This window comes from Lissotriton helveticus, chromosome 3_1, assembly GCF_964261635.1.
Source record: "Lissotriton helveticus chromosome 3_1, aLisHel1.1, whole genome shotgun sequence".
NCBI classification, from domain to species: Eukaryota; Metazoa; Chordata; class Amphibia; order Caudata; family Salamandridae; genus Lissotriton; species Lissotriton helveticus.
This window is the reverse complement of record NC_136061.1, coordinates 540,878,133-540,903,526: the sequence shown is the minus strand read 5'-3', so window position 1 is coordinate 540,903,526 and position 25,394 is coordinate 540,878,133. Positions and strand designations below refer to the sequence as shown.

Here is a 25,394-nt window from a genome sequence, read left to right as displayed (position 1 = left end):
GTTGCGGTATTTGTCTGACCTTCATCATAAAGTGTCACCTTCAAAGTTGCAATATTGTCGCCAAGAAGTGACCTACTTAGGTCATCTCTTGTCGAAGGAGGGAAGGAGATTGACCCCAGAACGAATTCAAGCAATTGCGCAAATGAATGTGCCATCCACGCAGAGAGAAGTGCGTGCCTTTTTAGGTATTACATCATATTGTAGACCGTGGATCCCCAATTTTTCCTTGCTAGCGAAACCTCTGTTGGCATTGACTCTGAAAGATACTCCGCATCCTCTTCCTTGGTCTGACGAATGTCAGAAAAGTTTTTCTGAACTACGCGATGCATTGTGTTCGGCTCCTGTGTTGGGTACTCCAGACTATAGTAAGCCTTTCACGTTGTACGTGCACGAGAGAGAAGGTTGTGCATTGTCAGTGTTGACACAACCATTTGGGGACAAGCAGGGTCCATGCGCGTATTTTTCAGCAACGTTAGACCCAGTTGCTAAGGCGTTGCCGAGTTGTCTGAGAGCTACAGCTGCAGCGGCTGTTTCTATCCGACAGTCTGCTGGTTTGGTATTGGACAATACGTTGATTGTGATGGTCCCACATGCAGTGGATACCTTATTAAACAGGACTAAGACACAGCACCTTACTAGTGCACGTCTTTCAGGTTACGAGTTGACACTGTTGGCTAGCCATGTTCACATCAAACGATGTAATGTGCTGAATCCAGCTACGTTGTTACCGATCTCTACAGAGATGGATCCTCAGGAACAGCATGATTGTTTTCTTCGTACAGAGGAAGAAACAAAAGCTAGAGATGACCTGAGGGATACTCCCCTTACGGATGTTGATGGTACCCTATGGGTAGACGGTTCGTGTTTTAAGCTTCCGAATGGTGAAACGACTGCAGCGTATGCTATTACAACTTTACATACAGTTGTTGAGACAGCATGCATACCACAGAATTCTGCGCAAGCAGCAGAGTTGATTGCACTAACTAGAGCGTGTGTGTTGTCAGAAGGAAAGCGAGTGAATGTTTACACCGATAGTCAGTATGCGTTTGGAGTTTTCCATAGTTTTGGGCGTTTGTGGAGAGAGCGTGGGTTCCGTACTTCGCATGGGACAAAAATACAGCATGGGAAGTTGGTGAATGAACTTTTGGAATCTCTCACTCTCCCAAAGCAGATTGCAATTGTGAAGTGTAGTGCGCATAAGAAAGTTGTGGACGATGTTGGTCGAGGGAATGCGTTTGCAGATGAAGTTGCGAAGGAAACGGCGAAAGACATGATGAGCCGTATGTATGTTGCAGGCCCAGCTAATTGGGTTATGGCTGGTGGAATGTGTGAAGACACAATAGAAAGTGTGAAAACGATTCAGGCTGAAGCGACTGAGAAAGAAGTGAGTGTTTGGAGAGAAACTACGTGTATGTTGGATTCAACAGGTTGTTGGGTTGAGTTGTCAGAACACCAGCTATGGTTGTTGCCTGATGCATATGTGCTCCCAGTGGTTACAATGGCCCATGGATTGGCTCACATTAGTTCAAAAGGGATATGCAAGTTGTTGGCTCCGGTATGGCAGAATAGTGGAATTCCCAAATGTGCAGAGAATCTGGTCAAGAATTGTATGGTGTGTTTGATGCATAATCCTGGCAAGGGAACTCCAACTCCTGCAGGTCATTTTGCTCCTCCAACGTATCCATTCGAGGTTCTACAAATAGATTATATACACATGGAAAGATGTAATAACTTGAAGTATGTCCTTGTGGTTGTTGGTGCCTTTTCCAGGTGGATAGAGGCCTACCCCCTAAAGGATAATACTGCCTTGTCTACTGCCAAGGTTTTGCTCAAATAATTTTTCCCTAGGTATGGAATGCCACGGATTGTATGGTCTGACAATGGAAGTGAGTTTGTGGGTCAGATAATGAAGAAAGTGTGTGCGGGCTTGGGCATCAAGCAGAAATTTCATGCTGCGAATCACCCACAGTCAGCGGGTTTGGTTGAGGGTTATAATGGGACATTGAAGCTTAAGTTAGCGAAAGTGCAAGCAAGCACCGGCCTTACATGGCCCGATGCTTTGCCGTTGGCTCTTATGTTGACAAGGACAACAGTGCATTCTCGTGTGGGACTTAGCCCATATGAGATTGTGTTTGGGCGTCCTGCCAACGTTTGGGGTGTACCTAGACCGAAGGAATATAGCGACATCGAACATCCTATGCTAATTGACTACTTGCACGATTTGACTATTAAACTGCGTGTCCTTCATCAACAGGTCCACAACCAGCTCCCATCAGCATCTGTGGACCCAGGCCATACCCTCAATCCAGGACAATGGGTGCTCGTGCGTAACTTCCAATGAACAAAGAACCTACAGCCTCGTTGGACTGGTCCCCACCAAATTCTTTTGGCTACTCGGACTGCTGTTAAGGTGTTTGGAAAAAAGAATTGGGTGCACGCTGCCCATACGAAGCACATACCCCTGCCTTTGCCATACGACACTTGGGTTAGAGAGGGTGTGGGAGATTTTGAAGGAGAACGTGTCCCTAGGTTTGTCCCTTTTAGTGACGCACAGCTTGAATGGACTCAATCTGAACTGGAAAATGACAATGTGTTGCAAGAAGCTGTTCCTCCACGTTTGAGATTGGACACTACCGAACCTGAACTTTTGTTTACGGACCAAACTGTGCCGACTAAATTACGTTACATCTCGGAATAAATAAAGAGACTTTGAACATTATTTTTTTCCACACTGAGATCAAAAAGAGACAATTTCTTCGAGTATTTTGCATTTGACTTTTGTTTTTCTTTCTCTCTTGCTTTTTCTGAAATTGTATTATGGTTTTCTGTTAAATTTTTGATTGGTTACCATTTGCCAGTTGCAGGGTCACGTAGGAGTACCAACGGTTCAGTTTGTGACCTGAGTAGTGGCAATAGGTCTGCAGGACTTGCGGTGTCCCTACGACCTGCTAATAATCACAGCTGAAGTACTCTGTCAAGATTGCGTGAGCAACATTAGAAAATGAAGATTGTATTGAGGAATGACGATAAAAGGCAAGAGATGAAAAACCGATAATATAGAATGTTGTTCTCCAAGTGTGGTATAGCTTTATCTATTTTAATACTTTTATGTATTCTATTAGCTACTATATTCTGGTTTGTTCCTTCTACACAATTGACGTCTGCACCAACTTCTCAACCTATGCTTTCCTTTACTACTGTTTCTTCGCACCAATTTCATACTTTGCCTGAACACGAACAGATAAGGAGATCAGAGTTTGTCAACAATTCGTTTATTCAGCTGTTGCATCAGCATCAGTTAGTAGTCAATACCACTAATTGTTGGGTTTGTGGTCTTATGCCTCATACAACAGATAGAGGCATGCCCTATTTGGTTTTGCCCTTTAGTTTTAATGGTTCTGCATGGGCTTTCCAGACTATGTTCATCTATGCCAATGAGGTATATCCTTTACGTTCCATGAAAGACAATCCGAGCAATAGTGCCTTGATAAAGGGAATAGCCGATATGATCAGAGATATTGATGCGTACAAGGCTATCCCTAAGGATGAGGTGCTGCCTTACATTGGTTGGAATGTGACTGGATACAGTGCTAAGTTGACCGAGAAGGAGAGACAAAAAAGGTCTCCTCCTATTTGGATTGTGCCACATCGAGGTCAATTTTGCTTACAGGGTAATGGTCGGAATCCGAGAGCTCAGTTAGATAAAAGTGTTTGTGATCACACCTACGTTTATGCATCCAGAACTTCTCCACCGTTTGTGCCAGCTAAAGGTACATATTTTGTTTGTCACGACAGAGCCTACACTTGGTTGCCACCTGATTTTTCAGGAACGTGTTATGTGGCGTTTCTGCTTCCCCCAACATATAGTTCCTCCTCAGACTATTATAGAACAAGATATGGTAGAGGTGTCTTCGATCAGGAAGATACTGCAGCACAGGAAGTAGGAGACTTCTTTAAGGGTGTCCTGCCCTTTTGGGGTCCTATGATGAATTTCAGATTGTGCCCTGGTCATTTCGGGATAGAGCGCCCGCTCGCTTGCACTGCCGCTTAATCTAAACTGCATAAAAACTGGAGAATTAAGACCTGTTTGTGGCCCTCCGATGAAAGATGATGATTTTCATTTTGAAACCGAATGGAGAGGGTACTGCAGCACCGTGCCCCGCACACTTACTTCCAGCGCCGCTGCCTATCTATGCCAGCCCTCAAGAGCCGGAAGCTGTGCTTGGTGTGTGTGTGCCAGCTAGTACCAAACACAATGTCACTGCTTCTTTCATCATCAGGGCTATTTTGATCTCGTAAGTGCCCGCCTGTCGCCGTCTCATGACATTTTCCACTACCTCTTTGAGCAATCTATAATTTTCTTTCTCAGAAGGATAAGGTTCACAATTCCTAGATGGAAATTGACGTGAATACCTTTGTGTATGTGCCCTATTGTCGCGTCTTTTACAGGGCAATACTACACAGAAAATACACCCTTCTCAGCTTGGATTTCAGGATTATCCCATTCTCGGGAAAACCTCCTCGCCTCGAGATCCAGGCGCGCTCCAAATTTCTCCGATGAAATATTTTCTTTGTCAAAAGTCGGAGAGTTCCAAAAAGTTATTTTCCGTCTCAGTCCAATTTAGAATTCACATTGCCCACCTCTAAATATTCTGCTTTTGTAAGATGTAGCATCTGTGTAGTATACCAAATTCTCACTTTCTATTTGGACCTAAGTTTGAGGAAGCAAAGATCTGGGAGAAAAGGCCACCCAAGGCCTCGAGCAACAATAGTATAAAATACATTCTACCTAGAACCATACTTGTCTCTGGCAATGTCTCAAAAATCACAAACTACTTTCCCAGCAATTACACTGTTCGAGAGTGTCCTTAAGTAGCCAACTGGCCGCCAGCTGACTGGCAGTTCTTCTGAAGCTATATGCGCCCATTTAGAACACTGGAATGTTCAGAAGTCCATTGAAGATAATGGAGCAGCAGAGGGCTATATAAACTAGTATAGGCCTGCTGCTCACAACATTACAAAGTCCTAATACACAGTACCTACCTCTCTCTTTCCCCCGCCTCTTCAGACCTGTGCAGCAGGGCACACAGGAGCCTTTGCCCTTTCTCTGTAGCCCACAGTTTCACTGGAGAATCGGAAGGAGGAAGAGGGGAATGCTTCCCAGCATTTGCGTTTCCCTGGCATAGCTGAACGAGGAAAGTAGTTTAGCCAGAGCCCAGGGAGACCCAGGGGCTTCCATTGACATCCTTTCACAGCTATTGGTGTGACTGTTCAACAGCTAACAGGCAGCCGTGGCCCTGTGCGTGTCTGTTACCTGTTGAACCATCGCTGCAAGAGCTGTGAAACAAAGGCTTCAGTCATGGGGTAGGAAGTGGGGGGGAGGGGGGAGGGGGGAGGGGGGCGGTGCGGGTGGGGGGGATGTTCCTTCGGACAATCTGCCCTTATGGGGCAGAATGCTCTAATGGCCTTAAGGCCTGCTGTAGCAGGCTTTAACAACCATTATAGGCCTGCTTCCACTGTTGTGGGCTGTTATGACCCAAAAAGCCCAATATGTAGGGTTGTAAGGCTATATTTTATATCTTAGGCTACCCGGATTTGCTATGAATGACCAGATCTACTGACTTTGAAACTGGGGCCCAGGTTCAAGTGTCCGCGTTAACTCAACATCCTTTCATTCTGGTCAAATCAACTGATCTCCTCGTGCCTGAAAAAAAGTCGGACCTTGTGAACTGCAACTCGCACACATGTAAAGTGCTCCAATACCTTCGCGCTCAGTCCAACTGCAAAACAAGCATTTGCAATGCAATAGGTCTCGCATTAGGAAAGTTTGAGGTATTGGTATTGCAAATGACAAATATTTTATTTATGTGTTGGTATTGAAAGTAGGGAAATTACTAGCTTTGTCATTTACAATGCCAATATTTTCAACTTTTGTAAACGTGACACCTATAGCATTCTAATGCAATATGTGTTGTATTTACATGACTTTGAAGTATTAATATTACAAATAACAATGGCTTTTATTTGTTTTAATAATTAATACTTAAATAAAAGTTATTGTAATGTATAATGGCAATAGCTTAAACTTTTGTAAATAACTTATGTGAAGATTATGTTCAGTGTATTTTACTGTGATGAAAATCCAAGAACAGAAGTGAATATTAACATTATTTTGTAACATTTCTAATAAAGCTTAAAACATATTAGAACCAGTTGTTGTTGATTGGTTGCAAAGAGTGATGCTCTGGCGTTCAGTGATGCTGTGGCCTTCAGTGGTGCTGAGTGATGCTGTGGCCTTTAGTGGTGCTGAGTGATGCTGTGGCCTTCAGTGGTGCTGAGTGATGCTGTGGCCTTCAGTGGTGCTGAGTGATGCTGTGGCATTAAGTGTTGCTGTAGCGTTGAGTGATGCGGTGGCGTTGAGTGGTGTGGTGGTGTTGAGTGGTGCTGTGGCGTTGAGTGGAGCTGTGGCGTTGAGTGGAGCTGTGGCGATGAGTGGAGCTGTGGCGATGAGTGGAGCTGTGGCATTGAGTGGAGCTGTGGCGTTGAGTGGTGCTGTGGTGTTGAGTGGTGCTGTTGCATTGAGTGGTGCTGTTGCGTTGAGTGGTGCTGTGGCGTTGGGTGGTGCTGTGGCATTGAGTGGTGCTGTTGCGTTGAGTGGTGCTGTTGCGTTGAGTGGTGCTGTTGCGTTGAGTGGTGCTGTGGTGTTGAGTGGTGCTGTGGCGTTGAGTGGTGCTGTGGCGTTGAGTGGTGCTGTGGCGTTGAGTGGTGCTGTTGTGTTGTGGGGTGCTGTGGCATTGAGTGGTGCTGTGGCATTAAGTGGTGTTGTGGCATTGATTGGTGAAGTGGCATTGAGGGGTGGATTTGGAGGTTGGAGTTTGAGGTTGGAGTTGGAGGGTGGAGTTGGAGGGTGGAGTTGGAGGGTGGAGTTGGAGGGTGGAGTTGGAGGATGGAGTTGGAAGGTGGAGTTGGAGGGTGGAGTTGGAGGGTGGACTTGGAGGGTGGAGTTGGAGGGTGGAGTTTGAGGGTGGAGTTTGAGGGTGGAGTTGTAGGGTGGTGTTGTAGGGTGGAGTTGTAGGGTGGAGTTTGAGTATTGTGAGGGTGAGGGTGTGAGGTTGAGTGAGGGCGTGTAAGGATGAGGGTGTGACGTGTGTGAGGGTGTGGGGGTGTGAGGGTGTGTGAGGGTGAATGAGGGTGTGAGGGTGATTGAGGGTGTGAGTGTTGTGAGAGGGGTATGGGTGTGAGGGTGAGTGAGGGTGTGTGAGGATGTGGGTGTGATGGTGAGTGATGGTATGTGAGGGTGAGGGGGTGAGGTGTGAGGGTGAGTGAGGATGTGAGGGTGTGTGAGGGTGATAGGGTGAGGTGAGGGGGTGTGAGGGTGGGAGGGTGAGAGGGTGTACGGGTGAGAGGACGTGTGATGGCGTGTGATGGTGTGTGAGGGTAAGTGAGGGTGTGTGAGGGTAAGTGAGGGTGTGTGAGGGTGAGGGGGTGTGAGGGTGAGGGGGTGTGAGGGTGAGGGGGTGTGAGGGTGAGGGGGTGTGAGGCTGAGAGGGTGTGTGAGGGTGAGGGTGAGGGGGTGTGAGGTTGAGGGGGTGTGAGGTTGTGAGGGTGTGTGAGAGTGGGATGTGTGAGGGTGGGTGAGGGTGTGAGGGTGAGTGAGGGTGTGTGGGTGAGTGAGGGTGTTTGAGGGAGGGTGAGGGTTGTGCACAGAGGAGACGAGTAGGGTGAAAAACGGAGCCATTGCTGGGACTTTTCTGGTAAAATACTTGATGAGAACCCAGGCCAGTATAATGCTGTCTTCTGCGTGCAAGTCTGGGTGCCCCCCTCCAATCGGGGGGGGGGGTAGCGAGTTGGCAAGAAGCTGGGGAGGGTTTAAATAAGGGCACAAAGCCCTGAGTTACCACAACCCCCCCCCCCCCTTGCAATGAGAAGAAGGAGTGAGGAATCGCCGGGAAGAGGAACAACTGACCTGAGGACAAGACCTGAAACCTGACCGTGAGCAGCGAGTTGGAGCAGAGCAAGTGCGATTCGCAAGGACCGGAGGCGCGAGGGCAGCGATTCACAAAGACCACGGGGGGACAAGCTGAAGAGTTTTCAGGACTTACGGGGCATTTGAAGTCAATACAGCAGTGCCTTGGGTTGAGGCAGGAGGCCCAGCCTGGAGTTACGAGGACCAGCGATCCAGTCATGCATCGCAAGGCGGGTATAGGTGTGGGCGGCAGTGCCCCTGATACGGCGGATGTGTGAGAATAGAGCTGACCTCGGGTCGGGATCCAGAAGGTTGCTGGTAGCATAGGCGGACAGAGGGTGGGGGTGCAATGTAGCTTAATCAAATATGGCTTTACATGGAAGGGGATTTAATTACAGGCACCCCCATTTGCAAAGGGATCAATCGACGCACCACGTCTGGAAGTGTCTTCATTGCGAAAGTCTCTTTGTGGATAGTTGAGCATAAAGGCCACGCTGCTATGTTAATTTTCGCGACACCGCGGGGGTAAGAGTGGAGTTGAGTCAAAAACAGCTGAAAGTTCCCCCCTCCCCCAATAAAACGGCCCCCATAGGAGGCGGGAACCCCTTGTCTAGTAAGGGCGATGTAGCATGTTACATAGTGCCACAAGAGAATTGTAGCTAAGCTTTTATTGTTGCAACCAGAACACGATGAGCACGGCTCCAGCAGCGCGCAGGGTTTGCTGCGAGGTGTTCGAGGCAGCAGTGAAACAGGGGGCGGTTCAACTCACAGGGCGCACGGTACTCGGTAATTTAGCAGATAACGTTTGTTCAAGTGGGTTGAAGTACGTTCTCAGTTGGAGCAGACAGCAGCTAATTCTTGCTATGGCAGCATACGGTGATAATAAAAGAGTGTTTTCCGTTTCTAAGGTGCTTTTAGAAGTGCAAGTTGTTTTTAATGTATCACAAATTATTGTTTATTGTATCAGTCTGTACGTATTTATTTATTTAGGTAACACTTAATGCTTCTAAAAGCAACAGAACTTGGTAGTAAGCAAAGCCCCAAGCAGGTAGGAAATACAATAAGGTCAGGGTAGGAATACGGATGCATTTGTGACAATGGCGCAAGCCCATTGGAAAGGATAGGCCCCTTGCTCTCGAAGAAGGCTTTGGAACAGATGGTAATTTAAATTTAAAAAAAAGCCTTTGATGCAGCAGGGGGCAGAGAGCAGGGGGCGGAGCAGGAAGAGCTGCTGGCGTGGGAGGGTGATTGATGGGCGGGGCAGTGCTGGGGAAACCTTTGATGTGGCCTGGCGAAATGCTGCTGGCAGTGGGAAGGCTCGGGCATGCTCGTCCACGAGGCGTGCACTTTCGAAAATCCGCTGGAGAGCCCTTGCTTGGCCTGAAGTATGGTTTGGCTGCATTAGGGCTGTTTTCCTATTCCTACGGAATAGGAAAGGCGAGCCCTAAAAAGACAACAGTCAACAGTTTTGTTTCTCTCTACCTGCCTGTATTTGTATATCCTGATTATGTTGTCAGTAAGGATCTGGTAACATGTTTCCTCTGACATGTGAAGTTCTCTGACACCTTTTTACTAGAAATAAATAAAATGAATAAATTACAACATATGGTAAAACGAAAATATGCTACTATTAAGAATTTTATCTTTCTTACAGCACGTTAGATGAGATGAGATGACTTGAATGGAAGATTTAAAAAAACGGGGTCACCTACTTTGTGTGTGTGTGGGGGGGGCAGGGGGGCACAGGGCATTCGGGGTCTACTGGGCCCAACTGTAGTGGTTGAGATTATTCATTTGGCCCTGGTGACCTTGTGCCCATCCTACTATAGCTTTGCAAACCTGGCCTAGTACAACCCTTTCTGCATGTGGCTCTCGGGCAGCAAGCAGCCACAGGCTTCTCAAGGACGCAGAAAGGGGGTGCTTGGGCTCAGCACTCAATGACCAGCGCAATCATCGTAATGACCAGCCAGTGTTCGTCTTTACAAGACAGAAGGCACTTTAATACCGCATATGCAGGAAATACTACTCAATTCAATGTCTATACAAGGTAGGGACTGTGTGCAATGCCCCGTAGGTGCCGTATACACTCTGACCCCTCTCTACTCCCAGGTGATCCCCTAGCACTTCGCCCCCCTTCTGGTGAGTTCAGGAGTAGCAGGATCTAAGCTCATGTGCAGTTTTTACCTGCCCATAGTCAAATGTGCTCAGTTATTGCGATTCCTGTGATAGGCAGCCCTTTACGAGCCCTCTCCTCTCTGGCTGTTTTACTTGAGGGGCGGCCTTCCTATGCAGCCAGCCATGGTTGGGGTGAAGTGGCAAGTCCTGCTGGAGAATCTTAGCCAGTCACAGGCCATGTCCAACAAATCAGCATGCCTGTCCAGCCTCGACAGGAGATGTTAAGTGTCCAGGGCTGGTGCAGTAGCAGGTTTGGGCCCTGCCACAGTGTTCTTTACTGATGCGGTGATGCACGCCCTCCTGGGCCTAAGCAGATATGGTCCACAAATCAGGGGGTGATAGTTTCAGAGGATGCTGTCCAGATGGCAGGTGCAACCCCAGGTGTGCTGATAATAATCACGCAGTTAGAACCATCATCTGGGCCAGCATCAAACATGCAGGTACAGCCTGATTCTGTCCAACATAAAGCGTGCATCTGCATCTCTCGTACGAGCTCACAGCAAGCAGGCAGTTGTAGCCCTCATCTGGGCCAACAGAAAAAAAGGCAGGTGTAACCCTGACTGGACCAACAAGTTGCACAGGTGGCTTTGGCTGGCAACCAAGATGAGAAACAGGGGCACAAGACCACCAGGGTATTCCTTAGTTTGTTCTCAAGTACTCTACTCTTCCTGGATGTCCCACCGCTAATGGCGATGCCCTGGGCCTCACCACTGCTGAACAGTCTCTCCTCCTGCAGAGTCAGACTCCTTCCCACTCTCAGCAGGCAGGTATGCTTCTAGGTGCTTTGGAGCAGGTCCAGAACTTCTCCAGTAGGAAGTCCAGACTTCAAGTGAGGTGCACTCACTTCTTGGTGACTGGCTGTCAGGTGGACCACAGCCCTGGTTGAATGAGTCCTTCAATACTCTGCGAATAACTCTTTTTCTTCGTTTTAAAGGAGTTGGAAATGGAAAAAGTAGGAGGAGTTGTGACTAAGGAGTGTGTGATATTTACATAATCCGATTTTGAGTAATTATCTGAAATTTCAGCAAAATTATGTGCAATTACACACAATGCAAACCTATCATTGTGTCCTATATTTTAGTGCAAAGTGCATCCTTGTATCAATTTTTGACCCGAGGGCGCATTTTGCTTTAAGAAATAGTGCCAAAAACAAAGGCCCCGCAAACAGCAGCGGCTCAAATTCTGTTTTTCCCATGCATTAGGGTATGATTTTACCGTGAATGGCACATTCGCAGTAAACTTTTTACCCTCAATGGCGTGTAATTATGCAAAGTCAAACAACTTTTAGAATTTTACGTAACTAGTTTAATGTGAAATAACACAAATTACACCAGTGTATTTAAATTTTGCCAAGGCCTAGTTCGGTCTCAGTCTTATACACAACTTCTAGAAACTGAATTTGGATCCACTATCCTAACTGTAGAAACAGTTTGCTGTGGTTGTCCTTTCAAGTGTCTTCTCAAGGATGTTTGCCTGACATAGCCTTTGTGCAGAGTGCTAGTTCTCACTACAGGTAGCACTGAGGCTGTCTCCATCCTGGAGCACACACAACAGAGGCACTAAGAGATGTGAGGTTTCTGTTCCTGGCTGTCAACAGGCCATTTGAAGGAGTATCATGGACAAACAAAAGGGCAGGCCGTATCTAGAGACTTCCCTAATGTTCATGACAGTCCCTGCAGTTCCACCCCTCACCGCTAACATACACCCAATGGCAGTACTCAGGAAAAGTAATGACAGCTCCTTGCTAACCAAGAACGGCTCATAAACTTGATTCAGGCAATTAAGTCTCCACTGCACTCACTGTATTTCTTAGTCTCCACCCTCCCGCTAAAGGAATTTAGGAAATTCACTTCACCTATCTGTGAGCACAGTCCACACTTGTGCTCTAAGACAGTGGGCCATGCTAGAGATATCCAAAATGGATTCCCCTTGCCTACATTACTCTGGCTCATTCACACACCTTGCATGTAAAACTCTTGCTACACATGCTTAACACATACTTCCGATGCCAGTGTAAGGGTCTTGATATGCGCAAATGTTAGACTTGGCACCATTGGCGTGAGGCTCCCTTCCACTTTTTGCTGTTGCCTCATCTGTTTTTGTTGGTCTAGATGCTTTGGGCACTTTGCCACTGCTGATCACTGCCAAAGTGAAAGTGCTCCCTATTCTAAAATTATGTATGGATTAGTGATTCCATGATCGGTTATTTGATTTACTTGTCAGACCCTAGTACAATGCACCATGTGTGCCCAGGGCCTGTAAATCAAATGCTGCTGGTGAGCTTGCAGCACTGATTGTGCCACCCACTAAAGCAGCTTGTAAAATGTGGCTCAGGCCTGCCATTGCAGAGCCTGTGTGCAGTCTGGGACTGTCATGTCGACTTGGCAAGTCAACCTACTTACCAGTCCCTAAACCTTCTCTTTTCTACATATTAGTCGCCCATAAGGTAGGCCCAAGGGCAGGGTGCATGGTATGTAAAAGATAGGATATGCCCTGATGTGTGTGGCATGTCCTGATAGTGAATTACAGCCAATTTCGTTTTTCACTATTATAAGGCTACCTGTTCCCATAGGCCAGAACGGGCAGTTTGATTATAACATCTTAAAATCCTAACTGACCCAGGGAACTAGGTAGAAATTCAAGTTTAGTATGCCTGAACTCAGAATGTTAAAATACATCTTTTAGTGAGGGTGATTTTTACATTCTGTTTTTGAAAATACCACCTTTAGAAAGGAGGTATTTTCTTGCCTAACCATCCAGCATGCCTCTGCTAGGTTTGTGTATTCCCTGTCTGGGTTGTGAGGGGCAGGAGGCTGGAGAGGGCCTTGGCTCCAGTAGTCTGATGGGTCAGGGCTGGGCTGAATAGGACCTGCATTGAATAGAGAGCGGGGCGGAGATTTCCCTTCACTGACCTGACCCCTCCTAGAAAAGAGAGTAGGGGGAGGAGATTTCCTTTCAGCTACCTGGGCCAGGTCTGCTCTCAAACAATGCTATCTCCACCTCCTGTCAGGAAGCTGCACCCAGGAAGACAGAACTGGTTTGGACTAGGTACAGACACACTCTGCCTTCAGAGACAAAGGATTTGTGTGTATAAAAGGGGGACCCAGACCCCAGAACTTTAGATCACTTCTGGGAAATCAAGAGGGACCATTGTCAAGGAGAAGAAACCAGAGAAGATGAAGGAGGATTACTGCCCCTGTGCTGTTTGTTGTCTGGGGTTGGCCTGCAGTGGCTACTTGTTGCCAAGGAAAGGAGAAAAGAACTCTGCTGTTTGCTTTGTCGTCTAGAGGAAGATCCCCAAGGGCTTGACCTAAGCTTGCCTCCTGTCTGAAGCCTCAGGGACACAAAGACTTCACCACCAGCTCCCCCTGAATTTCCTTGCTGGGAATTCTAACCTACAGAGAGGTGCCAGCAGCTGGACGAAGAGATGTGGCGCCGCGGCTATGGCGACTGACTCCGGAATCTGGGGATCACGGTTCCATCCCCGGCACCGGTGGCAGATTAGCCCAGCACCATGTGACTCTGGGCAATAGCTTGCTTAATCTTCCCGACGGCCCCCATCGCCTAGAGACCCTTACGGGTGATTGTGCGCTTTACAAATGTGGATTATTATTTAGGACCTCTAGAGACTGTTTGTCGCAGGGAGGTGGAATCCCGACGCAACGAGGAGAAGCCTGTTGCCGCTGCAGCAATTACCATTGTATTGCTGATGAAGCATGCCACCGCTGCAGCTGTTCCCCATTGCATAGCAGACGAAGCATGTCGCATCACCGGAGAAGCGCGCCGCCGTCGCATTACCAGAGAAGCGTGTCACATGGCCTGTCCCGGCTCCAAAGATCATCGATTACGCCTCACGGCCGTCGGGCATGCACGCATCGCATTCACGTTGTCGCATCGCATCAAAGACGCCATTTTGTTGCATCGCACTGGATTGCCGCTTCGCATCAAGGCGCCATCTTGTCGCATCTCACCGGATTACAGTAAGAAACCGACACATCACCTCCTCGCCGGTAAGAAACCGACGCATCACCTCCCCTGCGCTGCCGTAAGGAACCGAAGCATCACCTACCCCGAAGCAAGGAACTGATGCATCACCTTCCCTGTGACCCTTTTTTGTTTGTTTTGCGTGAGGCATCCAAGGTACTTTGAGAGTGAAGTGGCGCTTTTACCATCTACATTGAACTAAGCTATTTCTACCATTTTAAAGTCATATTTTTATTACAGTATTGTGGATTTTTGTTGTTTGGCCTTGTGTTAGGTCTAGTAAAGATTACTTTTTTTTCTTAACTGGTGTGGTGTCCATTTGTAGTGTTTTCACTGTATTACTCTATGTGTTCACAAATGCTTTACACACTGCCTCTGAGATAAGCCTGTCTGCCCGTGCCAACCTACCAAGGGGGTGAGCAAGGGTTATTCAGGAGTGTATCCCCCTTTCCCTGACTAGAAGCAAGGGTCCCTATTTGGACAAAGGTACCTACCCCTGCCAACTAGAGCCCCCATTTCTAACAGCAAATAAGCAGAACTTTACACGGATGGGCCAGTATACCTCAACCCTATTGACATGGATATAAACCACCCAAGGAATTGACCTTCGCCTAGCGAGACCGGAAAAGTTCCACAAATTGACTATCTGCAGACTAGGGCAGCTATCCTGAGGGGGCCTTGAGCACAATCAGGGGCGGTGCACAGGCCCTGGATCTTGTGAGTTTATGGAATAGCGGGCCCTACCAGCAATGACCTGTTGGGCGAGTGGTTGCAGTGCGCACAGCTGAATAGGGGCTGCACCCGAAAGGTGAAGAACTTAGCGGCCACGGAAGTGGGGGAAGGGTCACGACGACTGTTGTCAAAGCAGTACAGTCCGACGTTCAGGTGACAACGAAGTGGGCCGACCACCCTCCTCCCCCGCCCCCCCCCTGGTCTTTCTACTGCCAAAGAAGGCCCAGAGGCTTGAACATTGTACCGGAGCCAGATCAACATGGCCCATGCCCAGTGGAATTTTGATAGAACTTTTGATGAACCTTTGACGATGCCCCCTGGGTGGATACCAAAACTGTTTGTACTTACCTCGGTGCACGAGCAACCTTTGCCAATGCCAAGTGGAACGGTGTCATGCAACTATAGATGAGTCTGGTCCTGTTTTCACCCCCTCAGCCGTCACCTTCCCAGCCAGTCATCTGACATTGTTTTTCTCGTTTCCCTGTTGTGTATCCTTCCCTCACCCTCCCTCCGTGATTCATTGATTTAACTGATGTAACTATGTAACCTGTATCTCTGAGCGGATACCTAAACTTTGTACTGACCTCGGTGCACGAGCAACCTTGGCCGATGCCCGGTGGAGCTGTCACTGCAGCTATAGAGGAGTCTGGCCCTGGTTTCACCCCCTCTGCCGTCACCTACCCAGCCGGTCATCTGACATTGTTTTCCTCATTTCCCTGTGTTTCCTTCTCTCCCCCTCCTCCTCCCTCCGTGATTCTTTGATTCAATTGATGTAACTATGTAACCTGTAACTCGCTGATCCTCATATAAAGCGCTCTGATACCTCCGGGTCTAGCCAGTGCTATATAAAACTTTTCAAATAAATAAATAAACAAATAAATAAAGGTCTGGTCACTCTAATGATTTCTCATAACCATGAGATGCTGCCACCAGCTCCCTATGCACTAAACTCACGACAGGGACAGTAGTCCACTGTGAGTACTGAGGGCACACTTGATGCAGCAATCTAGGTCCCTGCACTTTACATAGTCTGAGTGAAGCCTAAGCCTTAGATTAGCCTGCCACCGGGACAAACGTAAAATGTCAGGATACCAGATACGCACAGAGTTGGGTACTTGGGGCAGGGGTTCCACTCGTACATCATACAGGTAGATACTACTGTGCCAACCTACACACTTGGGGTGAAGTGAATCAAATATACCCTTGTAGAGAAAGTTATGATGCTATAGGGCAATAAAAACGAGGAACACGGGATAGAAAGCGTATATGTCCAATTGAAACTGGTGTTAAATAGCATGATGGTTTAGAGCTGCGTTTGTGATCTAAAAACATGCAGTGCAAGAATGGCTTCAAACGCCTTAGAAGACAATGAGTCGTATCACCTGAAGTGAGCACTGGAAGCGCTAAATTACAGCTCATGGCTGCCACAGTTTTGAGGACACTGGGTCTTAAATAGTTGAAGAGCTTGGACAACACGATTTTACCACATGGGACATAGTAAATGTTCTTGTAACACCGTACCACCTGCACAATTACTGTCTTAACTTATCACCAAGGACTTGAAATAGCGCCATTCAAACATATTGTCTGATCTGGTCCATATTTTTCTGTCAACGAATACATCTTTTACAGCATATCGCGCGAAGCCTGCGCACCCTGGAATGTTATTGTATGAGTGGCCAGAGTAAACATATCCAAGGTTCGTGGTCTAATCAGACGCCCCCGGGGTGGCCAATGGTGGATCGGTTTACATCTCAATGTTTGAGGAGACCTGGCTGTTTGCAAGACGGTGATGTCCTTACTGCCAAAGTAGGTGGTGTGTGTGTGGCGCTGTGCGCGAGGCACGCGCACAGCACATTGCAAGCAGCGAGCACGTGGTGTGCGGTACCTCGGGACATCCCTCCTCTGCGGGGAAAGGAGGCAGGTACCAGGCGCAGCCCAGCTGAACATGACAGCTGCTTGGCTGCAGCCAACCGCATCCATCTGTGGGAAGAACCACGCAGAGGGAGGGGAGTTTTTGTTATTCCATTTCCAACCACAGGAAGCACCGATTGGACTCCAGCATGTGACGCTCTTTGTAGGATCCGATTTGGGCTAGGTGTGATTTCTGCTTCTGTGTAAGCATCCCTGTCGGCTTCCCACCTACAACACCAGCTTTCAAAGAAAATGAAGAGGAAAAAACATTTGTGAAAAACGGAATGCGCTTGGATTTCAACCATCACCTTCTGCTGCGTGGTGCAAAACATTTCTCTTGTAAATCAAGCGGGGAGGGGCAGCGTATCTGCAGGTGAATGCGCTGGAGCAGGCGTGTTTGTAAACACCACCGAGGCCCTTGCACGCCATGGCAGTGAACCCGGGCACTGGAGGGGTGTGAAGCCGCAGAGCCCGGCATGGGGAGCTCTGCTGTCCCGCCGGGTCACGGGAGGACGCTCGCAGCCCGGCCATAGGATTACTGACAGATCCTCTGCATCCGGGGACAGCTGGGAGTCCGTGCACATCTGGGCGTAGGAGAGCGGCGCGGCGCTGCAGCAGACTGGTGAGTGCTCCGCGGGATGCTGTGGGGTTTCCGCCCTTATTCCGTTATCAGCCAGAGATGGTTCCGGGTTTGGCTCTCAAACTGTGGTACCCTGTGCTGTGGCTGGCTGCTTGTTATTAGCGGGCGTCTGAATTTCAGCGATGGCCCCCCCCAAGTTCGCGGATTCCTAATGTTCTCCCATTAGCCTGGGCGTTTAGTTGCACGCAGAGACACGCCTGCTTGCTCCCCTGGGTGCCCGAGCAGGATGCGCGCCCGTGCGGGTCCCGTCTGGTCACGTACGAGGGAGGCCACCCCTTCCTGTGCGCTCCCCAGGCGCATCCAGCTGCAGCCTTCCCTCTATCTTCCTCAACCTCAACTTGGAAATAACCCTGTTTGCATGAACAGCACGTTTTGTTAGCCAATAAGTAACGGGGAATAATGCCACGCGCACTTACAAATGTAAAGTGCTCTCTGCATCTCGCCACTTTTAACCTTTCATTTAGATGAAATAAAAAGGCTTCTAATGAACCAATGCGCATGTTTCAATCGCAGGGGACTCAACGACCAGGGAAGCTTCCTCCGTAACCCAAAATCTATTGCACGAATGGTGCTCTGCGGACAGGGTTAGGTGTTCTTATTACTTCCTGTAGCTGCACCACCCCGGAAGTGGGCTTCATGGATGAGGTGTTGACCTTGTTTAAGTGCCTCATGCAAATCGACGGAAAATACAAAACTGCGACGGGTCACAGACTCATTAATCAGGCCTCTTTAATAGGCCAGGGTGTCCCGAGAATGGGACCAGGGCTTTAAGTGGGATTGAGAAAATTGTATGGGGTCTCTAAAAGGGGTGTAATTAAGGGTGTGACTTAAACATGTAAACTACATTTTTGTGTTTTACATACCTGGTATGTTGGTGCCTCTGAGCTTTCTATTATTGCATCCAGTTATAATATACAGTTGACATACACCTACCATCAGCCAGGATTATAGGCTTTGTCAATGATTGTTATTTGTTTAATATAAATGAGTAACAACAATAATTATGTTGTAACTAATATTTTTTGGGAAATGTTTTCAATCTGAAAGTACAAAACTATGAATTAAATAATGCTGAGGCCTGAGGAAGGGGTAGTGGTCTTCAGAATGTCTCAACCACTCCTGTCATGTTCACTCTGACATGTAAGTCCTTTTTCTCTCCACATCTCGTCCATCTGCACCTCATCTCTTTCCTCTTCAGCGCCCTCTTTTCACTCTAAAGTCAATGCACTCCCTCGTATCTCCCTCACTGCAACACACTCAAACATACAACACACCCACTCACCTGGATGCAATGCATTTTCTTTCACTTTCACCCCCTCAATATTTTGACAAGCGTGTACCTCCTTCATACCTACTTGCACAAAATCACAGTTATAACTGGAGCACGTGACCTCTGCACACAAGCCAAGGATTGGATGACCACGTATTCTGAACATCTTTCTCACTCACAGACAGATACTGTGAGAAACAGGCCTTCAACTTAAACTCCAGTGTTCTCAATCAAGACCTGTTATGGTGGGACTCTGTTCAAAGCATGCAGCATACAAGATTACTAGGCTACGTGAAGAAAAAATAAAGAAACACAGCATCCCGGAATTAGCAAACACTAATATAATACAAGATTAAGTAAAACATACAGAATATAAAAAGGAATGAAATCTCTAACATTGATGATCATAACAAGGTTTACATTCACTATCTAGAAAATTGATTTGTGTTTTGCCAGTAAAGTTAAAGGCATGAATATACGGCCTGGGGGGGACCCCTTACAATCCGTTTTTAATTACTACCGGATCTTGGACCCAGAGGGACCTGGCCCACTAGAAGACCTGAGGGGGTCACACTTCTTTGACCAAGGGGGTCGGAAAAGGCCTCATCTGTAAGAGGGAGAGGACAGTACTTGAGATGGAAATATAGAAGTGCGGGTACTCACTATGCTAAAGCACCTTTTTGCTTCTGAGAAGTGACCGTATTCTCCCATTAAAAGTATTGGACCAAAGATGAGAAGTGCCGATACTCTCCCTTACGAATTAATGAGGTGCTGGTACTTGGTACCTGACAATACATGCCCCTTGAAAGCACTGTGGGAGGGTTATGGACCTTTGGCAAAGAGCTTTAAGTGGTTTTCTGTTGCTAATACCGTGCCATAGTCCTTGCCAATCGACTTCTGAAGCAACGGCAGAGGAGTACCATTCTACCACCACACCGCTTGCATCCTGTATTGCAACTGAGCACATAATGGCTTTGCGCTAATGAGTTTATAAAGCAAAGGACTGCCATATCAAGGATTTCACAAAAGTAAAGGATTATAACTTTCGATTCTGAGTTGCAGATATGTTAATTGATTGGCAAGTAAATTGTGTCTGACTTTTGACAATACCATTAAGCCTGGGATTAATATGCTATCACATGGAAGCAATATTAATTTTCGACCTATTGGCTTTGCCAATGCTTGTTTTAATTCATTTTTCCTGCCCATTTAAAAATCCCATGCGGGACATGACCTTTTTAAAAAGCATCAACCCAGCATTGTAAGTGGGGGCTTGTGAATAATGTGTGTGTGCGCGCGAAAATGGCAGCTACTAAGTGATCCCGACGTCATATTTGCCCAGATACAACAGCAGCTGATTGGCCCACATCTGCAGGGGCTGCTTTTGGCACGGGCGTGCTGGGCCCAGGCACCAGTCTTCAGAGGGGGTCACAGAGGTCTCTGCATTGATGTCCTGCTCACAGCAAAGTCCCTCAACCTTGGCTCCAGCGATTTAGTTTAAAGTTGTTCTATTAATTTTTTTTATGTGTCACAATCTCTGTATTTAACACCCTATCAGACCCCTTCCGTGCCCTCCAACCTACCTTTCACCCCCTACCGTCCTACACCAAACACCTCCTCCCCACCTCAACACAGTACTCAACACCAGCCTGACAGAGCTGAGCTGTGGGCGATTCAGGGGAGTTGTGGAGGTGAAAAATGTTCGAGTTTAGAGCGAGTCACGGCTTGAATGTAGCCAGCCACGGACTGACCTGTGAAGCCCCAGCTGTCGCCTCATTTTATTCACCACCAGCAGCAGCAAAAGGGGAGAACATGTCTTTCCTCCCATGATGCACTCCGTGAACAGCCGACACTCCTATCTGTACTGTGCTCTGGACTGACGTGATCAGCTGTATGGCCGTTTGCTCACCAGAGCTCTTTGTCTTTTCACAGAAAGGGCCTCTGGGTCCATCCCCTCTTCCTGTAGTTATATATTTATAAAGTTTTATGTAGCGCGAACTTGAATCTACGGTGGTGCCTGAAATAAATATTTCTTGAGAGACTGAGATTGCATGTTGAATATATATAAAAGGACGAGGTTCACAATAGTAAAAAAAGAAATATTTTAAAATGCACTTTGTGGAAAAGGGATGCATATCTTCCAGTGTGCATACAAGAAATTTGGACATGACAATTGGAAGCAATATTTGAATGTGAAGTAACTATTCATATTGTGTCCTCTGCGCTTGGCATAACCGAAGCAGATTTTGTGTTGCTCTATTAATCTCATGAGACTTCAGGGTTGCCATTTTGGAGTAAGGTCCGTGGCAATACCAACAAAAAGACACTATCAGCGGTCATCTTAAGGTCAGGCTTGCACTTGAGTTCAACCAAATTCATAAAAAAAGTTGCCAGAAGCAGTAATAAATCTCAAAGGTTTGTTTGAATGCATGAATGAGATACAGGGTTGGTTGTGGCAAAAACAAAAGTTGATGATTGAACTTTTCAAATATGAAATACTCCTTAATCCTTCACAATGGAAGCACTTCTCGGTAGACAGAATAATATACAAAACAGCTGAGAGCATGAGGTGAGAGATGGTTACTCCTCTAAAGGGGATGACAAAAGCTGTTAAGCCAGACCTATAAACGAACTGAAAAGGAACATAAATCCATTAATTCCATGACAGAAGAAACATACAAATGTATCCTGCACGTCTGCTTGGATATATAGAATGACTCTTATGTGGCCTTAGAGAACCAAATTATGTGGCTGGTGGTATAAAATATTTGTGTGGCAAGGAAAAACAAATTATGCCGTAATTATGTAGTGCTTCCTTAATTAAAAACAGCTTTGCAGAACAGGATAGTACGTTTATAATTTACGTGTGTCACTAGGTGATACTCCAGGAATCAAGACAATGGATTATTAAAAAAATATGACAAATATTGCAATTCTAATATAGCGGCCGATTCCGATGTCGGACGGACCGGAGTCTGTCCGACATCGGTCAGGAACTGGACAGTCGCAATCCTATACTTAACAATAGTAGCATGCATTCCGCACGGAATGCATGATTGCATCGTTAAGTGCAGAGGTGCAGTTCATCCCTGCAGCCTGTGGAAGGCACCCCAAGGTGCTTGCCACCAACAGGGGGGTACGGGAGCTTCCATTCGGTGACCTCGCACCCATGGGGGCCCCCAAAGACAGTTTCCCACTGCTTTTCTGTGTTGGAAAGGCCAGCGTAGAAAGGCAGTGGGAAACTGCCATTGTACTCCCTCGGCCAGAAAGATCCGGCTAGTGAGTACTGAAGGTTTTCCGGATGGTGGACAAGATCTCAGAGCCTGTCAGAAGCCATCCAGAAAACTGAGTTGGATTCCTTTCCAACCGAGCCCATCGGAAAGGCTTGGTCAGAAAGGAATCCGAACAGCAGTGCACGATGTGGGCTTATGGTCTAAGGGGCAGATTTACAATAACTGCCGCATCCCTGCATATAAGCAGGGATGCGCCAGCTATTGTGCGTCACGGCAGACACCTCTTGCGCCTCCATGGATGCGCTGCATTGACAAAGCGGCGCACCATGGGGCAAGAATAGACAGATGCGTGACGCATCTGATGCCGTAAAGGTGACACATTGCTGGAGTTGCATCACAAGCGCGTCGCAGCTCCAGCAAGGCTCAGGGTGCCCCTATGCCTAACATGCTGCATCCATCCTTACGCCAGGCGCAGGGTTTTGACACAGCATGGCCGAAAAAATTGACTCAGTGAAAGGTTGTAGCTTTCACTCAGCCACTTTTAGGAGGCGTTCCTGCGCCGGAACGAACCCCCCCACCCCCGTGCCAGAACGCCCACATGTGGCACAGGGCTTTACAACGTGATGCATCTCCCTAGATACGTCACTTTGTAAATACCCCGCAGCATGGTGCTGGCTTTGTGTCGCTGCTGCATCAACGGTGGCGCAGATGTGGCGTACGAGGCTTGTAAATCTGCCCCTGAGTTCCTATCTAAAATAACTTCAACACTGAGAGCCATGTTTATTGGGTGAACATGTATTTGTATTCAGTGAAAAAAACATGATAATGGGATCATTCTATCCACACTGTTTCACATAGATTTAAGTATTTAAGGTTTTTGTTTCCAGCGGGCTATAAAAGCCCTTGCCTCATTTTATCTAATGTGGATGTTTAAATTAAGTGGGCAAGGTTTTCCCTTCATTAAATGAATAATCACTGCTATCCACGACACAGCAAGGCAAATGAGACAAAGAGAGATCAATGTTGGGAAATTGCCCGATTCCGGGGGACCCTTAGACCATGACAGTTTCTTTATATGATCAATGTAGGACCATAATAATTTAACACTTCTAATAACTGTTGGGAGTCAATTAAAAAAATGTAAAGGTACGGCTCTTAAAAAGTCTCTCGGTGTATGCCTCATCATTGGCCATTCTTACCCATCAAATCATTCTCTAGTGGCAGGTCAGCTCACCAATAGGTTTGCAGGGAGTCTGTACGGACGAGGGATTGTGTGGGATCCACAAAAAGTAAAGATTCAAAATCTCAGGAGCTTGCACTCGGGCAGTATCTTTGATTTAGTTGAGAAGGTCAAAAGCTGATTAAAAACTCAAGCGATGCCTAGGAGTCATCATTACTACTGCATCTATTGAGTTGACATGTTTCACCAAATGGCCCCTCATAGTGGTCTGCTGCTTTCTTCAGTACCAGGGATCCCTATTTCCTATAATACTAAAGCACAGGGCTTTAAGTGGGCCGGGTCTCACCGGTGCTGAGCACCAGCAGTTTTTTAAAGGGGACCTCGAAAAGGGTCTCTATCGGCTCTGTTTTGTGCCCTGGCTTTGACAGCAGGCACATCTATATGCGCGTGCTCACACTACTCACGTCTCACTATTGGAAAAGTTACGGCATGACAAGAAACATACAACCAGGGGACTTTGCCTCTTGCAATATGCGGAATTCCAGCCAATCATGAGAAGTCATGCTGCACATGTGGAAAAGTTCTATCGCACTCCCCTGTATATTAGTGATAAAAACTGTGAGGGAAATAAGTGAGCGTTCCATAATGCACTGCAAAATGGTGTTCAAAGCATGTGATTAGTACACACCTGCAAGGGGATGTCTGGTGGGTCCATGGGATCCCCTTTACCCCCTGCAGAGGGCTGCTCTCAGGGGCATACTGATAGTGGCCCACCTTTTAAATAGCGCACTGTCAGTGCGCCTCCTGAGGGCTTCCTTGCCTCTGCGATCACGTCTGGAATATGGCGCGGTCGCAGAGTCAAAGGAATTCCCTCATTTGCATAGGACACACCCCTATACAAATGAGGGAACACCCTCTGAAGGTAGCCCTGGTGCATTAGGTGCACCAGCGCTATCGGTATTGTAGAAAGGGATGCACTAGCGTCTGAGCCCCCTTTTATAATACCAAAGTGCCCCTGGGGCACGCAAAGCGGGCGCAAACACCTGTTGTGCCCCTGGGGCACCTTCTGTAATACGCCCCCTGATGCAGCTAAGGGCCTTATAGCAAAAATATGATTTATACGGCCTGTAACCACAGACTCTCATCATTTAGACCCTTGATGTGCGTCTTGATGTGGTATAGCCAACGTTGTTCCCTGTTGAGCAGTGAGTGTACTGCGTTCCCCCTCCGTGGTGCGTAAACTTTCTCCAACACGAACCAGCTGATCTCATCCTCGCTGTGTCTGATTTCCAAAAAATGGGGCATCTTCGTAGCGCCCTTCTTGCTCCTGATGTTACTTCTGTGTTCATTGATCCTGATATAATAATAAATCAATCGATATGCAATCAACATCTGAAAGAGGCCATTTGACTATTGAAAAAAGTACTGTATGTTTGCAGTAATTGTAATAATTTTTGTCACATGTGAACTACAATTTTTTTGTTTAAAATCTGTAAATTAAGCAGCAGGCGATGAATTATGTGGCAAGCTCAAGAAATTAATGTTTCGCATAAAACTTGTGGCTGTGCATTCACGTTTGTATATTAGGCTTGGATATAACTTACTGGGCCAAATGTGTTTGTGAATTGGCCCCATCATGAGCAGCCAACTCACTGCCTTTATTCATGCGTGCGAGGGGAGTACACTGTTTTACATACCAGCACACATTTCTCCCAGATGAATTATGGCAAATGCAGTGAATGATAACAGCCACTTTAGTATACTCACAGGCATGAAAGTGTTTGCCATTGTATGTGTAGCCAGTGCCAGGTTTCTCTGGACGCCTGATTCTCGGTGTTTTCGTCCTCCATCAGCACAGAGTTACATGTTGGTTTGGGGTGCTTAGAAATGCTGCTCAAAGTCTTCTCAGGCTAAGTACCACTGCCAGATAGCAGATGCATGAAATAAGAAATAGTATCAAATAATTCGCAGATGAACCTTGCTGGGTGATACAGTAACTCATAATCAAATGGGACTTCACAACAGATCACACTTTATACACTCCTAAACGCAGACCTGAATGAAGAACACGTGATACAGTATAACGAGAATCTGAGCTTTGAAGAGAGGTATTTAGAGATCTTAAAGTGATCTGGAGCCATTAAGAGGTTTTCAAATGATACGACATAAAGGTTTCATTTGGGGCCTGAAGAACAGGTGATACAGTACCATACGTTGACGTGGGGCCTGAAAAATAGGTGATATAGTATAGACGTGCACATACATTGACTCCAACATATTAAATTGCATTATATCAAAAA

General features: G+C 47.0%; 1 long non-coding RNA gene across 1 annotated transcript in view; it reads left to right on the top strand.

Moving 5' to 3' along the window:
• Window positions 1-16,911: 16,911 nt before the first annotated feature.
• The window catches only part of LOC144824655 (uncharacterized), a 359,794-nt gene continuing 351,311 nt past the window's right edge, over window positions 16,912-25,394 (top strand). Inside the window, exon 1 of the long non-coding RNA XR_013609042.1 lies at window positions 16,912-17,393. This is a non-coding gene — a long non-coding RNA (uncharacterized LOC144824655). The remainder of the gene's footprint in view (window positions 17,394-25,394) is intronic.